Source organism: Solanum dulcamara, chromosome 3 (assembly GCF_947179165.1).
Source record: "Solanum dulcamara chromosome 3, daSolDulc1.2, whole genome shotgun sequence".
NCBI lineage: Eukaryota > Viridiplantae > Streptophyta > Magnoliopsida > Solanales > Solanaceae > Solanum > Solanum dulcamara.
In genome coordinates, this window is record NC_077239.1 from 57,602,835 (window position 1) to 57,624,274 (window position 21,440).

The 21,440-nt window shown below is 38.2% G+C and overlaps 1 pseudogene; it reads right to left on the bottom strand.

Moving 5' to 3' along the window:
- Nucleotides 1–8,544: 8,544 nt before the first annotated feature.
- LOC129883803 (5S ribosomal RNA) lies at nt 8,545–8,664 on the bottom strand (annotated as a pseudogene).
- Nucleotides 8,665–21,440: the final 12,776 nt, after the last annotated feature.

Genomic DNA, 21,440 nt, shown 5'->3' on the forward strand with positions numbered 1-21,440 from the left:
GAGACCATAGCCTACCTCAAGCCGAACACGCGCGCTCCAAGTCCACTTTTTGATAGCTTTTTGCTCCAAAAATAACTCCAAATGCCTATACTCTATCAAAATGTTGACCACCTCGTCAATATGAATGTTTTGACACTAAAATCATATTTTTCGGAGATAGACCAAAAATTGAGTCAAAATGGGATTGTAGGACCTGCAATGGGAATTTCAAAAATGACTCTGCGAAAAGGTTTTAAACGCATTATTGAGCTTGTAACCCAAAATAGGGCACAAATAAATGATCAAAACGACTTAAATCATCCCAATAATTAAAATCATAATTAAAGCTTAAAGTTAATCTAGGGCAGCCCCTTTAGGGCGCATTTTACCTCAAAACGTCGCCTTGTTTGCTTCCTAGAATATGCCAACACATACCCACGACTCCCACGAGCCCAATACACTAATCATCCAAAACAAAGATCATTAGCTCTCAAAAATAAAGAAAAGAGAATAGGGTCGGGGCTGGTTCATGTCACTAGTCTTAATTATAAGACTAGTGAATTACTCTCTGCCAATGCGGAGAAAAAGGTCCACGAATGTAGAGGTTGAGCTCTCAAAGACTTGTGAACGCGATAGATGCCTCACAAACACGGAGGCTAATGCCTTAGGCCTCCGCAAATACGGCACCATATTCGCAAATGCAGAGAGCAAGGCCTCTGGCTTTTGCGAACGCGACCTCAGTAGCACGAACGCAAAGGGAAAAATGGGAATGCACCATATTTGATACAACATCAGATTTTGGAAAAGTCCAAAGTTTCCGATGGGGTGCTCGAGATACATTTGGAATCCCATGTGCACAAACATACTATGCCCATAATTGTTCCTTATCATAAATTGTTGGTCGGTCATAAGCATAAGAAGATCACCATTTCCATGAACCCAATAGAACCCTTTTCACATGACACTTCAAGCTAAAACATCACCATACTTAGAATAACCAGAGACAATTCCATTTCCAGCTTTCCCAACTTAACATAGCCATCTAACACCAAATCTCACAACCATCTGAACCGATAACTTAACCATCAAACTTACCATGAAGAGACAACCTAGCCAATCTAAAGGTAAAACCTTAACTCCACCACCTTAGCAACTAAGAGTAGGAGTTTGAATAAAGAAAGAATCGACGAATAAGATTCACAGTAGACCACAAGGTCCTGAACTATTGACACACCTTTCTCTCGAAAATAATCTCACATCAGCTAAGCAAACTAGGGGGCAAACTATGAAGGAGAAAGGACCAACCCAAGAAAACTCAAGAATGGCTAAACTAAAATCCACTACAGTAATCAACTAAGCTCAACGTCCACAAGGTATAACTCTACAACTACTTCCACATAACAGTAACACCAATATGATCCACCACTAAAAGAAATCACTTAAGGAAGGTAAGCACATACACATAGTTCCAAGTAAAGTTGTCATAGTAAACAATAGGCAAGTAATCAGGCTAAGTATGCACACTCACATAAATCCAAGTAAAGTAATTACCAGAATCACAAGGTGAATCTAACAAGTCAAGCAATCACTAATAGGTATAGAGACCCCAACACCCAAGCACTACAAGCAAGGAAGGTCCTAGAAACAAAATTTACACAAATCCGATTGATACTTGGAGCATCACCCTCTATCTGACCTACAGAAGCATGAGATGGAATATGTGTGGCCTCAAACTGAATACCTGTACCACTAATTGCAACACTCGGAGCACCATCTTTGACTGACTGTCCTTGGGCCCTATAAACCCGATCCTGCTGAGCCTATCACGTGCGATGTGTGACTGTAGGACAATCCCTAGCCAAATACCCCAACTCACTGCATGTATAACACCACCTAATAACTACAACCCGCTGAGATAAACCAGCTAAATTAGTATGAGCCCCAAAACCTTAATGCAAAAACTGAGATATCTGTCGTGAACTCTATACATAGTGGGTACTATAACCTACTACAAAACCGCCTGGAACCTGAGGTGCTCCCTCTATGGGTCCTATAGGTCTAGAGGAGGGCTGACCCTTACTTGGAATATGCTTACCTTGGGGAGAGATGCTACCTCTACTGCACTGATAGTGGGATCTTCTATCTCTACCTCTGTAAGTCTCTATACATGCATGCTCCATAAACCTTACATAACTGACCACCTGGGGAGAAATAGACCCAACTTTTATCAAGTGCTGGGATGCTAAATGGAGAGGCAATCATAATCTATCAATAAACCCCTAAATTAATTCCCGCTCGATAGGAAATAAGGGGGAGTCTGTCAGGCCCACTCAAGAAACTCAATCATATACCCAAAAATTAGCAAAGAACCTTGTTGAGGACTAACAGATGCAACTCTAGGATGTGAACCGCTCGATACACCCAAATCCATACTTGCTTGTAGTGTATGTTCATCGAGATATGAAATCTACAGTGCTGAATCCAAAAGAGCTGAGGTGGTCATGGATATTGTCGAAGACTAGGTAGTATGTGTGGATACTTCAGCCATATCCATTGGAAATCTCGTGTTATCCATCTAAGGAGGAATGAAATCCAAGAAAATATTTAGAGATTGATCAAAGAAGTTTCACACGATAAGGAATTAAGAATAAAGCTTTCCTAAAATGCCCAATAGCCTCCCGAATATAGGATACGGACGTCTCTAACAGATTTGCAAGACTCTACTAGGCACTTGGTCTTATATCGATGATATCAACAAACCTAGGCTCTGATACCACTCTATTACAACCCTATTTCTCAAGTCATGATGACACCTACTATCAACCCACTAGTAGGTAATCCTACTCCATAGTCTAAAATCATAGGCAATGGACCAGCATAAGAGGAAGGAAATGTTACACCCCATACTTTTAAACTAAGAATGTCTCGTAATTTCCTTAAACATTATCATGTGAGCCGGATACGCTACGATGCTATCGCATGACTCTAATGAGGGGATAATGTGATACCCCATAATAGAGAAGGTTGGAAATAGAGTCATGAGAAGTCGGAAGGAGTTGGAGGCCAAGTAATAAGTCGTAGGACTTGATTTACCTACGTAAACTACCAATTTAGAAGTCTTGCATACCTAAAAAACTGGAGTACATACCAAGCTTACATAGTAAGGATTACACGGGTTCTTAAAATAAGACGAGATTACAAACCCATGGGGTAGAGGAGAAGATGACACGTGGCAGCAAGAGGAGGTGCCATGTGGCAGCAAAAGGAGGTGCCACATGGCAGAAGGTGACCCACCTGCTTGGGGTCAAGTATGTGACCCACCTTCTTGGGGGGACGTGGACCCCACTGCCACGTGGCAGCTTTGGAGGCTATGTATGGATTCGTGGCCCAATAAGGGCTTGACATGTGTCACCCTATGGGGATGACACATGTCACCTCCTAATGAGGTGTATATAAGTGTGTTTGGATGACTACTAAGTCATTTCCTATTCTACTTGAGCTTAAACTTGGAGAGAACAAAGGAAAGGAAAACTTAAAGCCTAAGGGAGGCTAGCTACGGCAACAAGAAAAACAAAGGTAAGTCTCTAATTTTCCTCCATGAATTAATTATATATGGTGTTCCTCAAGCACGTGGAGATGTAAATATGTGTCTTACGGTGTCTACGGAATTATTTCTTCAGCTTTACACCTAGAAGAGGGTGAAAGAAGAAGAGAAAATGCTAGAGGGGCAAAAGAGGAGGGCTACGGGTTTGGCCCCTTTGAGGTAAGCCTCCGAGTTTCATTCTATTAATTAATTATCTAAGGTATCCCAAGGTTATGTAATAGTTTTTTATAACATAAAATTCCAATTTGGGGCAGCGGAAAAGCAGCACAATTTGTCCGCCTCAATTCAGCACATCAAGACGTTTCTGAGATGTAGTTTTGGCGAGTTTTGGCCAATTTTGGGTAAGGTAAGGTTTCTCCTTCAAATTTGGACCTCATGGTGTTGTTATGGAGTGTTTTACACTCCCTATAGGTGGCTGTAAATGTGAAAATGTCATAAAAATGCTTGACGTTCGAAACAAACTAAATTGGAGTCGCTATAGTTGAATTATCGTCGAAGTAAAGTGTTGTGCTTGTGGTGCACTGCTGCAGGTGTGTGTGGGTTTGTTGAAGGGACTAAATTTGTTCTAAAAGGTATGTGGGTGCTTCTGGTTTCAGCTACATGACCCCTCATTTCGTATAAATAAAGGATTTGCAAAATAAAGACTAGAAACCCAATTTTGGTGTCGTAATTTTCAGCAAGTTGTTTGGAGCTTGTGTTGTGTGATGTCGCCATGTTTTATGTGTATATATTATGTAGGGTGTTGTTGATTATTTGGATGTAGTGATTAGGGATGTAATTGGAAATTCAGATAGGGCACTTTATAGGGGAGGCGTTGCCCAATTTTCGTTAACGCCTTAACTAATTAAAGAACTAGTCGAGGAGACGAATAAGGAAATAGGTTCCATGAATACTAAGGTGAAACTGAAGGAAATGAAAAGTTAAGGTTGTTGATACTCGCATTTCTTCCATGTTAAATAGGTTCGGAGGATGACGATATGGACGTGATTAAGAGAAGTCCATACGAGGTATGTGAAGCTTTCTCTTGACATGTTTTGGAATAAGTATTTAAAGTTATTTTTCATTCCTTTCGGCATGTCTTAGCCTTAAGTGAAATGTATGTGAAATGAGGGGATAATTCCATTCCCAGAACTCCAGGTATGCCTCATAATCCCTGTCCACTGCTTAGTATTGGAACTCCTGCAAGAATTGAGCATTGCATGTTAAGGATTCTACATGTTAAAAAGTATTATGTGGAAAGCTACTTCTCCTTTCTCTGGATAGGTACTTGGTATGAAAATAAGATTATGATGTCTTAATTGTTCACTGAGCCCCATGATGGGTCAGGTACGAAATATGTGTGTGATGATCACCTGAAGGAAAGCGCAGACTACACAGAGCTTATTCTCTTTCTTTTCTGTCATGTGTTAGTAGTAAGTGAAATATGATACGAGCTCCGGGGTAACTCCATTATTGAATATCTCCTATTTATTTTTGAATATCAAACTCGTGTAATAGTTGAACTAGTTCCTTGGAAACTTTTATGTATTAAGGAGATAATGAATGTACAGGCTCCAAGTCTTAAAGACTATATCATACTAAGTGTTTTTGATTCCATAAACGATTTGTCTCTATGTTAGTACATGTCTAGGGTCCCCGAGATTACATTTGATACAACCTATAATGACATTTAGAGGACACTCGAGATGACTACACCACTACTCGGGTCCTAAGGCAAAAGTTTAACTTTCTTATTCTGTCGAGTCCCTGATAATATTTTAAATTGCATATGGCTACTCACTATTCTACTTGTGCATACTGTAACCCCTCTATTACTGAGTCCTGGGACAGGGCAAAATCTTGTGCACAGTTCACTGCATTATCCACTTAGTCCCTTACTAGAGGGCCAGGGCACGTATGTATATATATGATGATGTGTTGTAATAAGGTGGGGGTGGCACTGGGTCTATGATGGTTTTACAGATGTATTTACCAGATCCCTGATAAGGCCGGCTACATGGTATAATTTGAGCATGCATGCTTTCATGATTTACAGAGTATAGGTATCGAGGTTTCTTTTATGATATATTTATCCCCTACTTCTCTATCCCAGTTATGCTATGTTATGTTTTACATACTTAGTATATATGTCGTACTGACCCCCTTCTCTCGGGGGGCTGCATTTCATGACCGCAGGTACAGTGCAGGTTTTGGGAGTCTATCAGCTTAGGGTTCCGTTCATCTCAGTATGAAGAGGCTCCATTGTCTTAGAGCCTAGTTTTTAGCACTGACCATTGATGTATAAAATTGTTTTGTCTATTTAGGGGTACGGCGGGGGCCCTGTCCTGCCATATATTGTCATTAATATTGTTAGAGGTCTGCAGACATGTATATGTGGGTTGTGTATATTAGTTTGATTCAGCTGGGTCTACATGATGTATGATATATGTTATTATGTTATGGCAGCCTTGTCATCTTGTGTGCCCTTTCATGAGGTAATACAAATGAAAGAGGCTACAGGTTTATAAAAATGTTATCGCCCAATAGGGCTTTGATGCATAGCATTGTGTTGTTTGTAGTCTAGTTTGACTACACTTGATTTATATGCATTGCATGTGTATAGTTCAACTTGACCACAGCTGATAGATAGGTATACGGAGGTCCAGGTCGGACCCCAGTCGTGGCCTACTGGGTTGGGTCGTGACAGAAGTGGTATCAGAGCAGTTCGTCTTTGGATTATCTGCAGACTGTGTCTAGTAGAGTCTTGATTATCGACGTGTTATGCGCCACATCTATAAACACGAAGCTACAGGATATTTAGGATATTACCTTTCTTTCACATCTGATATCGTGCTTTAGATCCAAGTCATAGGAAAATTCCTTATACTAACCTTGGATATTAACAGAAGGACGACACCAATAGAAGGAAGTAATTGATGACATGGGAAGTTACAAAGCACGCAGGTAAGTAAAATAAAGGTACAAAATATATCTGTTGGCTAAGGTATTGATATGTGATTGAAATGTAAAGTTAAAAACTGAAGAGAAAGGTAGATGGGAAAATGCAACAGATGCAATTTGAAGTTGGACATACGAGGTAAGTCTAGTATTTTTATATTATTATTGACGTTGAAAGCCCTATGTTGCTGTGATATAATCCGAATAAAGATATATATGTGTTGGCCCTGTGAGGCATTGTTGGTATTTTCTACGTGCAGGTTGTGGGATAGTAAGAAGTATAGAGGAAACTCTGTCGAAATTTTTCCAAAATAAGAAAAAGGGAATAAAACATAGCTTTATAACATATCTTGGAAATTGATACCGAGTAACCATATTATGCAAAATTAAAGCTGTAAGAGGTACTCTTCATGTCTTCAATAAAGGATACCCTTTTTACTTGGGGAAGTTTATTTTGGAGAAACAAAAGTCTGTCTGAGCAATACAGTTCAGACCATAGTATCTCCAGTCGTAATTGTGCTGTAGAAAAAAAAGAGAAGCTCAAGTTGAAGGGTAACGTGTCCAGTAATTGAGCTTCAATCATTTTGAAAGTACCAAGCCCCCAACTCCTAATTGTAAATTAGATAAGTTGTTCATAACTCGAGGATAAACTCAGAAGGAGACCAGGTAGGTCAAGTATTAAAAGAAGTGTTATGATGTTTAAGAGATTCTAGTTTATTCCAATAATGGTTGGAAAATGGTTTACAATAACAGTTTATAGTCCTCCACAGACTAATTGGGGAAAGAGCTTTGAACAGAAGCACCTCAAAGGGATGTCAGGAACTGAATATGAGTACAAACTAAAAAGGGATGTGTAAGTATGAATTGAACGGTGTGATACAATTATACAGGGATAAAGTAGGACCACTAGTAAGGCATACTTGGCATACGTTGACTAAGTTAAAAGCCTGTGTTGGGTACACAGTAAGAGTAAAGGCTATAAGGTATAAAGGAGTAATGCGCGTACACAATGTAACCCCAAAAACAACGGAACTCTTAAGAGACAAATATGACAAACTTAAGGAATAAATGGTGCAACCTACATTCACCCCCAAGAAACAAAAGACATAGGTTGAGGTAAAGCTACTACTTCGGGAGAACCTTGGACAATCATTGTCGGAATACAATTGTTGTCTAGTCAAAAGTTTAAATGACTACCAGTGGGTCTTAACCTTTCATAAGGAAAAGTAGAAGGTGGCCTTGGATGATTTGTTTCCTGGGTCACATTATTCAAATGCCGATTAGTACATGAGACATCACATTAGATAGGGAAAGGTTCTCATCGCTTCGTAATTTAACCAAGGTTTCCGTATGCAGATAATCAGGTTATGAAATATATAGAAAGACGGGGCCATGATACAGTACCAAGTAGATTGGGGAAATAGATTGGACAAAATAGAGACTGGCCATAAAGACAGAGAGTAAGGTACAAGTAGATAAAAGTATAGGTACCCTCTAAAGGGGGGAAGTCAATGAAAAACTTGCAAAGGTAAGGTGAAGGCAATTGATAGGATAACATATTTGAGAGAGATGTTTAAGTTTCAATAAGAACCCAAACTGAACTAAGTCAGGAAGGTCTGGAAGTCACCAATATTGGAATGGAAGTCGGAATGTAATGTAAGGAAGTGTTAAGAAGATTTCAACAAGACCTTGAATGACATAAGGCTAGAAGGTGGGTGTGTATAAAACTAAAAAGGCATAACAATGAAAGGATATCGAATAACTTAAGGGACACTACAAAGGATAATGACAGCATGCTAGACCAAAAGACAAAATGTTTGCTATAGAGTTGGTCGCAAATGATGTTGCGATAGATAAAAAACCAAGAAAACAGGAATATAAAGCCTCCTGTGGTAGAAGATGAGAAGAACACAGAGTGAATAGGGGAAAGGAAAGAAGTGCGACAAGGTGGGACGAGTAGGACGACGCTAAGGTAAATCTTGGGCTAAGTTGAGTGCCTCACACATTATTGCAAGGATTGCAATAAAACGCAACACGAAGACTTCCCAGGGTGGTCACCCATCCCAGTATTACTCTCGCCCAAGCACGATTAACTTTGAAATTCGGGTGAAATTCAGTTCGTTAATGCTGATATGATCGCGCGAGGTGGAAGGGTCCAAACTGGCGGCGGAGGAACGACATGAGACTATATACCTAGAGTATTATAAGTTACGTTAAGGGAATTATAAAAGGGGCTTGAGCAATACAAGCAGGATTAGCTGATCACTAATCGATGACGCACTGGTATGCCACAATTCTTTAACGTAACACCAGTTAATGATAGGCAAACCACGGAACGGCCATATGGTCTAATGGATAAGGAAATCATGAAATGATTTAACCAAGAGGAGCAAAACTAACTGGTTACCAAAAGATAGCAAACTTATATGTCAGATTCCTTCGGAATTTTATCAAGTAATGATAGACGGAGCATAGAACGACTATGAAAGCCAACTCTGAGGATGGAAAGGACAAACCCAAAAGGTAGAATGCCAATTAGAGTTTTGAGATGAGTCGAGAAGGACTATACGGGACTAAGGAGTCCCAAATTATCAACGTCACTATGGACCTATTTTATACTCTACGACAGTAAGGTACTATACGGGTTATTGTGAGTAGGCTAATGAAGCATCCCATTTGCTTTCAATCAAGACCACTTATACAGCTAAAACTAGGTGAAGTTATAAGTCAAGGAGGTAGTAAGGTTCCGTGAGGTTTCCCCAGCTAATATCTCAGATAGAGGGACTTCAATTATGATTAACATCTGGAGATCAGTCCAAGAAGAGATCAGGAGCCTAGGTAGGTCTTAGTACCCCAGTTTTCCCTCGAGCTACTGGACAGACTAAGCACACTATTAGACACTAGAAGATATGTCGCGAGCCGGGGTGTTAATTTCGAAGGTAGCTAGGATGATTATCCATCACCTATCGAGTTGCCTACCATAATGGCTACCACTCTGGTATCCTAATGACCCCGTACAATACTGGTGGGTCAAGATGTGTAAGTCCCCTATTGGTTGGATCAAGGTTGGAAATATTAAGACAATTGACCCAAGCATGATTAAGCAATCTATTGACTAGTAGCCTAGAGTTGACAGAAGTGACATACAGATAATCGACATCGATGTGCAAAGTTCAAATTGACAATTAGATATTTGTAAAAAGATCACCCAAGAAGGGAGTAACAACATTCGGCCAGAAAAGGAAACTTAACCCAAAATACATTGGATCTTATTGAATTGCTGATACGATGGACAAAGTTGCCTGTCAGTTAGAGCTACCGCCTGATTACAAAATTATACGTCCGGTACGTCTATACAGGTACTTCAAAATGTATTGGTGATCCACCCAAAGTGTGTCCCATAGATGATTTCCACGAAATGGAATCCTAAAAGGAACAACCTATAACCGTCTTAGAACGGCAAATTAGAAGGTTGCAAACTAGGATGTGACTCCCGTCAAGGTATTGTAGCAAAATAAAAACTAGAAAGAAGGTGCCCTGAGAAGTCAAAAAGGGTAAAAAGGTAGTCTAAACCCCTAAATGGATTGAGAGGCAATGATTATATAGAACCCCCAAGATCCTTGTGAAACCCTATGAGGTAAGTTAATATTCGGGGATGAATATTCTAAAGATGGGAAGGATGTTACACCCCACACTTTTAAACTTGGAATGTCTCATAAGTTCCTTCGACATTATCATGTGAGCCGGATATGCTACAACACTATCAAATGACTCTAAGGAGGGGAGAATGTGATACCCCATAGTAGAGAAGGTTGGAAAAGAGTTATGAGAAGTAGGAAAGAGTTGGAGGCCAAGTAATGAGTCGTAAGACTTGATTTACCTACGTAAACTACCAATTTAGAAGTCTTGCATACCTAATCCACTGGAGTACATACCAAGCTTACATAGTAAGGATTACACGGGTTCTTAAAATAAGACGAGATTACAAACCCATGGGGTAGAGGAGAAGATGACACGTGGCAGCAAGAGGAGGTGCCATGTGGCAGCAAAAGGAGGTGCCACATGGCAGAAGGTGACCCACCTGCTTGGGGTCAAGTATGTGACCCACCTTCTTGGGGGGACGTGGACCCCACTGCCACGTGGCAGCTTTGGAGGCTATGTATGGATTCGTGGCCCAATAAGGGCTTGACATGTGTCACCCTATGGGGATGACACATGTCACCTCCTAATGAGGTGTATATAAGTGTGTTTGGATGACTACTAAGTCATTTCCTATTCTACTTGAGCTGAAACTTAGAGAGAACAAAGGAAAGGAAAACTTAAAGCCTAAGGGAGGCTAGCTACGGCAACAAGAAAAACAAAGGTAAGTCTCCAATTTTCCTCCGTGAATTGATTATATACGGTGTTCTTCAAGCATGTGGAGATGTACATATGTGTCTTACGGTGTCTACGGAATTATTTCTTCAGCTTTACACCTAGAAGAGGGTGAAAGAAGAAGAGGAAAACGCTAGAGGGGCAAAAGAGGAAAGCTACGGTTTGGCCCCTTTGAGGTAAGCCTCCAAGTTTCATTCTGTGAATTAATTATTTAAGGTATTCCAAGGTTATGTAATGGTGTTTTATAATATAAAATTCCAATTTGGGTCAGCGGAAAAGGGGCACAATCTGTCCGCCTCAATTCAGCACATCAAGACATTTCCGAGATGTAGTTTTGGCGAGTTTTGGCCAATGTCGGGTAAGGTAAGGTTTCTTCTTTCAGTTTGGACCTTATGTTGTTGTTATGGATTGTTTTACACTCCCTATAGGTGTATTTAAATGTGAAAAAGTCATAAAAACGCTTGACGTTCGAAACAAACTAAATTGGAGTCACTATAGTTGAATTATCGTCGAAGTAAAGTGTTGTGCTTGTGGTGCACTGCTGCAGGTGTGTGGGGGTTTGTTGTAGGGCCTAAATTTGTTCTAAAAGGGGTGTGTTTTCTGCTGGTTTCATCCAAACGAACCCTCATTTCTTATAAATAAAGGCTTTGCGAAATAAAGACTAGAAACCCTATTTTGGTGTCATAATTTTCAGCAAGTTGTTTGGAGCTTGTGTTGTGTGATGTCGCCATGTTTTATGTGTATATATGCTGTAGGGTGTTGTTGATTGGTTGGATGTTGTGATTATGGATGTAATTGGAAATTCGGATAAGGCACTTTATAGGGGAGGTGCTGCCCAATTTTCGTTTACGCCTTGACTAATTAAAGAACTAGTCGAGGAGACGAATAAGAAAATAGGTTCCATGAATACTAAGGTGCAACTGAAGGCACTGAAAAGTTAAGGTTGTTGATACTCGCATTTGACATCACCCATGACATCAATAGTCCTTCATTTGACATCATCTATAACATGACAATCCTCCATTAATTTTTTATATTTTTCTTTATAATTATTTTAATTATTGTTAGGTCCCTCCTTCACACCTATAAATACCAAACCTTATTTCACCATTTTGTTCATCAAGCTTTCTCAAGCAAATCTCCTCTCTATACACTTCTTTATTCATTCTCAAAAATATAGTTTTACTCTTAATAGTGTAGAAATACTATTTCGATGATTCATATACTCCGATTAGTACAAAAAATGTTCCGGCGAGGAGAAAAGGCTAGGATTCAAGAGTATTCATTAAGTCCTTCGATTCTGAGTAAATCTTCGAATTTCAGTTATGTAAGGATTCAATTAGAGTATTCCTTCCACTCTCATGCCTAAAGTATTTTTATTATATGATAAATTATATTTATTTACCCAATTCTTTTCAAACTTTACTCTAAGGTATGTGAGTGTTTATCCATGGATTCTTCCACCATGTAGTCCAAAACTCTTTTAACTAAATCTCTTGATTACAAATAATATTTTCTTATGGGTAATTCTTATTTCTACTTAATAGCATGAATCATGGTTAAACTAATGATTATTGGTCAATTTTGATGCAAAGTGATTTCATATGTATGAATTGATGGTTTTCAAGTATTTTCTCTATTTATCTCTTTAAAGGTTCCTGAAATTCATGGTGGGTTATTTAAAGCATGATTTTTAATTAATGGATTTCAAAGAATTTATGCATAATTTTATTTTCATACATGTTTGAAAGTTGAAGTGATTTAAACTCACCTAGTTTTACAATATTTTCAATGAAGTTTGACTTGAAAGCTTTGACTCCAAATAAATATTTATGAAATCAATGTCTATGATAAAAAGGGACTCTTATAAAATGAAAGAATTATTAAATGCTATGAATGATGGATTATTTATGCTATAGAGATAATTCTTGCATATTTCAATCACTAAAGGTTTTAATGAGTTATTCCACCGAATGTGATGTTTTAAATTCTCAAGCTATATGGTATGACTATTTTGATGTATTAAACTATTCTGTGGGATTGACTTAGCACTGAATGGGGAATTGAGGTGGGATTCGGTAAGGGAATCCTAGTAAAACCCCCTTGTCTTATTAACTATGTGCCAAAATAGGAGTCCTTGTAGGCTTAGTCTAATGGATCCATGAAAGACCTTAAAGTTAAAGTTAAAGAATGAATGTGAAGTTGACGGAGTTCTACCCTAGGAAAGTGGACTCCCCGGCCAACATAGAGGGTTATGTTGGATTCCATGTAATAGCTCACATGGTCTTAATATCGGTTATAGTCAACTCCCCATAAACAAACGTTTCAAATTCTATTTACATGATTAATCATGCATGTATATATCCACATATGTATGATTTAAATGCTATCTACTTGATTTTTTATGAATTCACTCATTCATGTACTTTAACTTATAAATGTCCTAAATGTTTTACTTTGTAATGTATGTCTACATACTTAGTACATTTAAAGTACCAACACATACTCTTTTGGCTATATGATATCATCATGTAGGCACCGATGCTCCTTCTTGTTCTCCCCCACGTGGCTAGTTCAGATTTCATTTAAAGGTTACTTTTGCTGAGTTCCCATATTTTGGGAACAATACTTCTTTATCTTTCTAGCTTATGATATGTAGAGATCTTTAGACACTTACTATGTCATTTCTTTCTATTATGATTGAGGGTGAGCTAGGGACTTGTCTTAGCCCTGTTAAATCTAAAAGTAAGAAGTATTATTGGACATATGTAAGTTGAAGATTTACTATTATAATTTCTTCTTGTTTATTTATTGTCATTACCTATGAAAGGCTAAAAGAAATACTAAGAGGATTGTTTGAGGTACTTTCGAGTTCCTCATTCTCTTTGTCACATCTAGGCCCTAAGATTGGGTCGTGACATGCTTGATATCAGAGCTTGAGGTTATGAATGGTCCTCAGAGGCCAACATATTTCATCAAATAGGACCTTGTTTATGGTTGTAAAGCGCGCCATAACTATGAATAGGAGACTATAGGATGTTTTGAAAAGTTTTCACTTTTTTCAAATTCATATCGTTCCTTAGAGTGTCCTAATATTTCCTTTAACTAATGACCCATTTCATGTTCTCTAAATAATGACTCTTGAAAGAGAACCTCCAAGAGCAAGGGTTGACGATCAGGACCTGGCTTCTCCGATTCCAGATGCCCCACATCATGAGGAAGGGGTAGCCCATGCCGAGTTCCTCAATATCATTACGATGTTGGCTCAAATCATATCCAACCAAGGGCATCAAGGTGCTCCTCCTCCCCGAATGTAAAATCCATCCTCGAGGATTTGAGATTTCCAAAGGATAAATCCATCCGAGTTCGATGGTTCTAAACTAGATGAGGACCCTATGGATTTCATTGATGAGGTGTACAGAATTATGGCTATCATGGGTGTGACACCGAATGAGAAGGCCAAGCTAGTGGTTTATAAACTCAAAGGTGTGGCTCAAGTATGGTATGAACAATGGGTTGTTTAGAGGGATGAAAAAATGGGGCCAATAGGATGGGAAGAGTTCAAAGGTGCCTTCATAGACCGCTTCTTCCCATTGGATCTAAGGGAGGCCAAAATCCAAGAGTTCATCAACCTCCGTTAAGGGAGTATGAGCGTAATAGAGTATGTTTTCGAATTCTCTAAGTTGTCAAAGTATGCTCCCTTCATGGTCTCCAATCCAAGAGCTAGGATGAGCAAGTTTATTTCCGGTGTCTCAAGCTTGGTGTCCAAGGAGTGCAAAATGGCCATGTTATTCAAGGAGATGGACATCTCTCGGTTAATGACTTATGCGGAATAAATTGAAGAAAAAAAGCTAAGAGAGAGATCAAGGGGGTTCAAGAAGGCTAGAGTGGATAGTGGAGGGTTTAACCCTCAAAGGTACGATTATGGTAACAATGGAAAAGGCCAAGGTGGGCAACGGTTTGTGGGACAAGGTTCCACAAATACTCCTCCTCCAAATTTCAACAAGGACAAGGGTGCTAACTCAATGGTTCCAAGAGAGAATATTGGTTCTCAAACTTTTCCTGCTTGCAAAAAGTATGGAAGGACTCACAAAGGGGAATGCTTAGCCTGCTTCAATGCATGCTTCAAGTGTGGCAAGCCGGGCCACCATGCTAGGTATTGTATAGGTTCTGGTGGTAGGCCTCAAGGCCAACTTGCTCATGGTCAACAACCCCAAGGAGGTGGCTAACGTACCAACCACTTTTATGCCTTGCATAGAAGACAAGAGGTTGAGGACGCACCCAATATCGTTACCGGTATGTTAAAGGACTTTTATTTTGATGTGTTTGATTATTAGATCCGAGTGCAAATTTATATTTTGTTACTTCATTTCTCGCTAATAGGTTTGATGTGTCACCTGAAATGTTATTAGAGACTTATTTGGTGTCTACCTCTGTTGGTGAGTCGGTTGTTGCTATAAAGGTCTACAGGGGTTGTCCTGAAAATTGATTGCTAAGGGTTGTATTTACCACATTGTAAGGGTTAGGGATGTTGACTCTGAAAGTCCTCCTCTTGGGTAGGTTTTCGTAGTCAATGAGTTTCCCGATGTCTTTCCCGATGATCTTCTCAGTGTCCCTCCCAAAAGAGAAGTTGATTTTGGTATCGACTCCTCCCTGATACCCAACCTATCTCTATTCTTCCTTATCGGATGGCCTCGATTGAATTGAAAGAGTTGAAGGAACAATTAAAGTACTTGTTAGAAAGGAGGTTCATAAGGCCAAGTATTTCACAATGGAATGCTCCCATTTTATTTATGAGAAAGAAAGATGGGTTTCTTCGAATGTTCATAGACTATCGGAAATTAAATAAGATGACCATTAAAAAAGTACGCAATCCCTAGAATATATGACTTGTTTGATCAATTTCAAGGGGAAAGTCACTTATCCAAGATCAACCTTCGGTCTGGCTATTACCAACTAAGGGTGAGGGAGTGTGACATTACCAAAATGGCTTTCCGAATAAGGTATGGTCACTTCGAGTTTGTGGTGATGAGTTTTGGGTTAACGAATACACCGGCAGTGTTCATGGACTTGATGAATAGGGTGTTCAAACCTTACCTTGATACTTTTAAAGTGGTCTTCATTGATGATATTTTTATTTACTCTCAAGGTGAAGAAGAACATAAGAATCACTTGATATTTATGCTTCAAATGTTGAGGTATAGGCAATTATTCGCAAAATTTAGTAAGTGTGAATTTTGGTTGAAGGAGGTGGCATTTTTTGGTCACTTAATATCTGGTGATGGGATCAAGGTTGATCTAAGAAAATAGAGGCAGTCAAGAATTGTCCTAGACCATTGTTTCCTTCAGAGATTAGGAGCTTCTTGGGTCTAGCTGGATACTATAGAAGGTTTGTCAAAGGGTCTTGTTCTATCTTATCTCCTCTAACGAAATTGACCCAAAAGAAAGCCAAATTCATATGGACAGATGAGTGTGAGAAGAATTTCCAGACCTTGAAAGATCGACTTACCTCCACTCCTATTTTGACTCTGCCGAAAGGATTACAAGGGTTTGTGGTTTATTGTGATGATTCAAAGATTGATTTAGGTTGTATCTTAATGCAAAATTCAAGATTATAGCCTATACTTCTAGGTAATTAAAGGTGCATGAGCATAACTACCCTACCTATGACCTTGAATTGGCGACCGTTGTTTTAACTTTGAAGATTTAGCGGCATTACCTCTATGGGGTACATGTGGATGTGTATACCGATCATAAAAGTCTTCAATATATGTTCACCTAAAAGGACCTTAATCTAATGCAAATGAGGTGGCCAGAATACCTCAAAGACTATGACATGAGTTTGCACTATCATCCGAATAAAGCCAATGATGTTGCCGATGCACTTAGTAGAGTGTCTATGGGGAATGTGACCCATGTTGATAAAGGGAAGAGGGAGTTGGTGAAACAAGTTCACCAGTTGGCTAGATTAGGGGTGAAGTTGTGTGGTACCAATGATGGTGGTATGGTTATTCATAATGGATTCGAATCCTCTTTGGTGGTGGATGTTAAGTCACAAAAAGATCTTGACCCGACGTTTATCGAGTTAAATACATTGGTGAAGGAAAAAAAGGTAGAGGTCTTTTCCCAAGGGGGAGATGGGGTGTTATACTACCAAGGTCGGCTATGTATTCTGGATGTTCATGGTCTAATGAGTTTGATCCTGATGGTGGCTCATAATTCTACATACTCCATTTATCTCGGTTGGAAGAAAATGTACCGAGACATAAAAAAGTTCTATTAGTGGGGTGGCATGAAGAATAACATAGCAAGGTTCATGTACGAATATCTAAATTGCCAATAAGTGAAGGCCGAGCATCAAAGGTCGGGTGGCCTAGCCTAAGATATTAAAATCCCTACTTGGAAGTGGGATGCTGTGAATATGGATTTTGTAGTGGGTTTCCCTCATACTCGGAAGCATCATCATTTGATTTGGGTAATTGTTGATAGAATGACTAAGTCGGCTCACTTCTTACCGGTTAAGACTTTCTATAGTGCCAAAGACTATGCTAAGTTATATATTTGGGAATTGGTGAGGTTGCATGGTGTGCCGTTATCCATTATTTTGGATTGTGGTACCCAATTCACTTCTCCCTTTTGGAGATTGTTTCAAAAGGGACTCGGTACTAAGGTAAAATTGAGCACCCCATTCCATCCTCAAACTGATGGGCAAGCTGAAAGGACAATTCAAACACTAGAGGATATAATAAGGGCTTGTGTGTTGGAGTTTAGAGGAAATTGGGATGATCATCTGCCTCTCATTGAGTTTACCTATAATAATAGTTACCACTCAAGTATTGAGATGGCACTGTTTGAGGCTTTGTATGGGAGATGATGTAGATCCCCAATTGGTTGGTTCGAAGTAGGTGAGATGACCTTGTTGGGTCACGATTTGGTACTTGATGTTTTAGAGAAGATAAAAATCATTACAGAAAGGTTGAAGATGGCTCAAAGTCGTCAAAAGTCCTATTCCAACACTAGAAGAAGGGATTTTGAGTTTAATGTGGATGATTGGGTGTATCTAAAGGTTTCACCCATGAAGGTTGTGGTTTGGTTTGGTAAGAAAGGGAAATTGAGCCCTAGGTATGTAGGGCCATATAGAATTGTGAGTCGTGTTGGCAAGGTTGTGTATGAGTTTGAATTGCCATTGAAAATGACCATGGTTTACTGGTGTTCCATGTGTCTATGTTGAGAAAATGTGTGAGTGATGTTAGTTCCATTGTTCCTTTGGGAGTAGTTAATGTTGAAGAATATTTTATATATGAAGAAGTCCCAGTTGAAATTTTGGACCGGCAAGTTAAGATATTGAGGAACAAAAAAGTTGCATCTGTTAAAGTCTTTTGAAGAAATCAACAAGTCGAAAGTGCTACATGGGAAGCAAAAGCGTATATGATTAAATGATATTCTCATCTTTTTCCCTCTACCCAAAACTAAGGTGTTAAGTTGTCCTTGTTTAATTACTTGAAATCCTTGCATTTCAACTTTTCTTCTTATATGCTTGCAAAACTATGAAATATGTTTCGAATGATGTTTTAAATTCCACTATTGAATTAATTATGGGTTGTTGGTTTACACTCTACTCTACTCAAGCTAAGCCTTGCCTCATTCAAGGACGAATGTTCCAAATGGGGAGATAATGTAACACCCCCTTAAAACATTGTATATGGTATTCCAATTCTCGATGAAAATGATACTATTTCAGTATTTTAGGCATAACACTTCCTACGATGGTCTAAATTAGGTGATTCAAATTTCTAAATAACTACAACATCATTACATATAACCTTTGTGAAGACCATAGCTTATGAACCAGAGGCTAAGTAGGTCAAATAAATTAATCTTTGCAAGCAGGGTGCTATGACAAAATGGAGTATTTGTAGAAGAAAACTCATATTTCATTTTTGGATGCTTCCATTCAGTTGATTCTTGAACGACATGAAAGGATATTCTAGAGTTGCAATTCATATGCGATACCAAATCCTAATTCAGAAGCTATCTTGTTCAAACGTAGCTCCGACAAAAGGTATTCTGTAAAAAAAAGATTCATCTCACCAACCATGGAAGATCTAGATCCATTTGACATCACCCATGACATCAATAGTCCTCCATTTGACATCATCTATGACAAAATGGAGTATTTGTAGAAGAAAACTCATATTTCATTTTTGGATGCTTCCATTCAGTTGATTCTTGAACGACATGAAAGGATATTCTAGAGTTGCAATTCATATGCGATACCAAATCCTAATTCAGAAGCTATCTTGTTCAAACGTAGCTCCGACAAAAGGTATTCTGTAAAAAAAAAGATTTATCTCACCAACCATGGAAGATCTAGATCCATTTGACATCACCCATGACATCAATAGTCCTCCATTTGACATCATCTATGACATCATAATCCTCCAATAAATTTTCAGAATTCTCTTTATAATTATTTTAATTATTGTTAGGTCCCTCCTTCACATCTATAAATACCCACCTTATTTCATCATTTTATTTATCAAGCTTTCTCAAATAACTTTTCTCTCTATACACCTCTTTACTCATTCTCAAAATATAGTTTTAGTTCTTAGTAGTGAAAAAAAATACTATTTCGGTGATTTATAAACTCTAAGTAGTACACAAAATGCTCCGGCGAGGAGAAAAGACTAGGATTCAAGAGTATTCATTAAGTCCTTCGATTCTGAGTAAATCTTCGAATTTCAGTTATGTAAGGATTCAATGAGAGTATTTCTTCCACTCTCATGCCTAAAGTATTTTTATTATATGATAAATTATATTTATTTACCCAATTCTTTTCAAATTTTACTCTAAGGTATGTGAGTGTTTATCCATGGATTCTTCTACCCATGTAGTCCAAAACTCTTTTAACTAAATCTCTTGATTACAAATAATATTTTCTTATGGGTAATTCTTATTTCTACTTAATAGCATGAATCATGGTTAAACTAATGATTATTGGTCAATTTTGATGCAAAGTGATTTCATATGCATGAATTGATGGTTTTCAAGTATTTTCTCTATTTAGCTCTTTAAAGATTCCTGAAATTCATGGTGGGTTATTTAAAGCATGATTTTTAATTAATGGATTTCAAAGAATTTATGCATAATTTTATTTCCATACATGTTTGAAAGTTGAAGTGATTTAAACTCACCTAGTTTTACTATATTTTCAATGAAGTTTGACTTGAAAGCTTTGACTCCAAATAAATATTTATGAAATCAATGTCTATGATAAAAAGGGACTCTTATAAAATGAAAGAATTATTAAATGCTATGAATGATGGATTATTTATGCTATAGAGATAATTCTTGCATATTTCAATCACTAAAGGTTTTAATGAGTTATTCCACCGAATGTGATGTTTTAAATTCTCAAGTTATGTGGTATGACTATTTTGATGTATTAAACTATTCTGTGGGATTGACTTAGCACTGAATGGGGAATTGAGGTGGGATTCGGTAAGGGAATCCTAGTAGAAACCCCTTGTCTCATTAACTATGTGCCAAAATAGGAGTCCTAGTAGGCTTAGTCTAATGGATCCATGAAAGCCCTTAAAGTTAAATTTAAAGAATGACTGTAAAGTTGACGGAGTTCTAACCTAGGCAAGTAGACTCTCCGACTAACATAGGAAATTATATTGGATTCCATGTAATAGATAACATGGTCTTAATGTAGGTTATAGTCAACTCCCCACAAATGAACATTTCGAATGTTATTTATATGATTAATCATGCATGTATATATCCACACATGTATGATTTGAATGCTATCTACTTGATTTCTTATGCATGCACTCATTTATGTACTTTACCTTATAAATGTCCTAAATGTTTTACTTTGTAATGTATGCCTACATACTTAGTACATTTAAAATACTAACGCATACTCTTTTGCCTGCATGATATCACCATGTAGGGACCGATGCTCCTCCTCGTTCTCCTCCACGTGGCTAGTTGAGATTTCATTTGAAATTTAATTTTGGTGAGTTCCCATGTTCTGGGAACAATACTCCTTTATCTTTCTAGCTTATGATATGTTGAGATCTTTAGACACTTACTATGGCATTTCTTTCTATTATGATTGAGGGTGAGCTAGCGACTTGTCTTAGCTCCGTTAAATCTAAAAATTAAAAGTATTGTTGGATATATATAAGTAGAAAGATTTAATATTATGATTTTCGCTTGTTTATTTATTGTCATTATCTATGAAAGACTAAAAGAAATGCTAACAGGCTTGTTTGAGGAACTTTCAGGTTCCTCATTCGCCATGTCACTTCTAGGCCCTAATCTTGGGTTTTGACACATACATCGGGGTTGACTACATCTCTGAGAAAACAATGGTCCAATACAATGCATGAAATCACCAATACCCAAACAACACGCACAATCACATACAAGAATAACTCCACAAGCAACTTACCCTCTAGAGCATAGAAATAAGACTAGTACATGCAATCGACCTCTAACCAAGGCCTATAGTTTAAATCTACTTCTCTAACCCAAA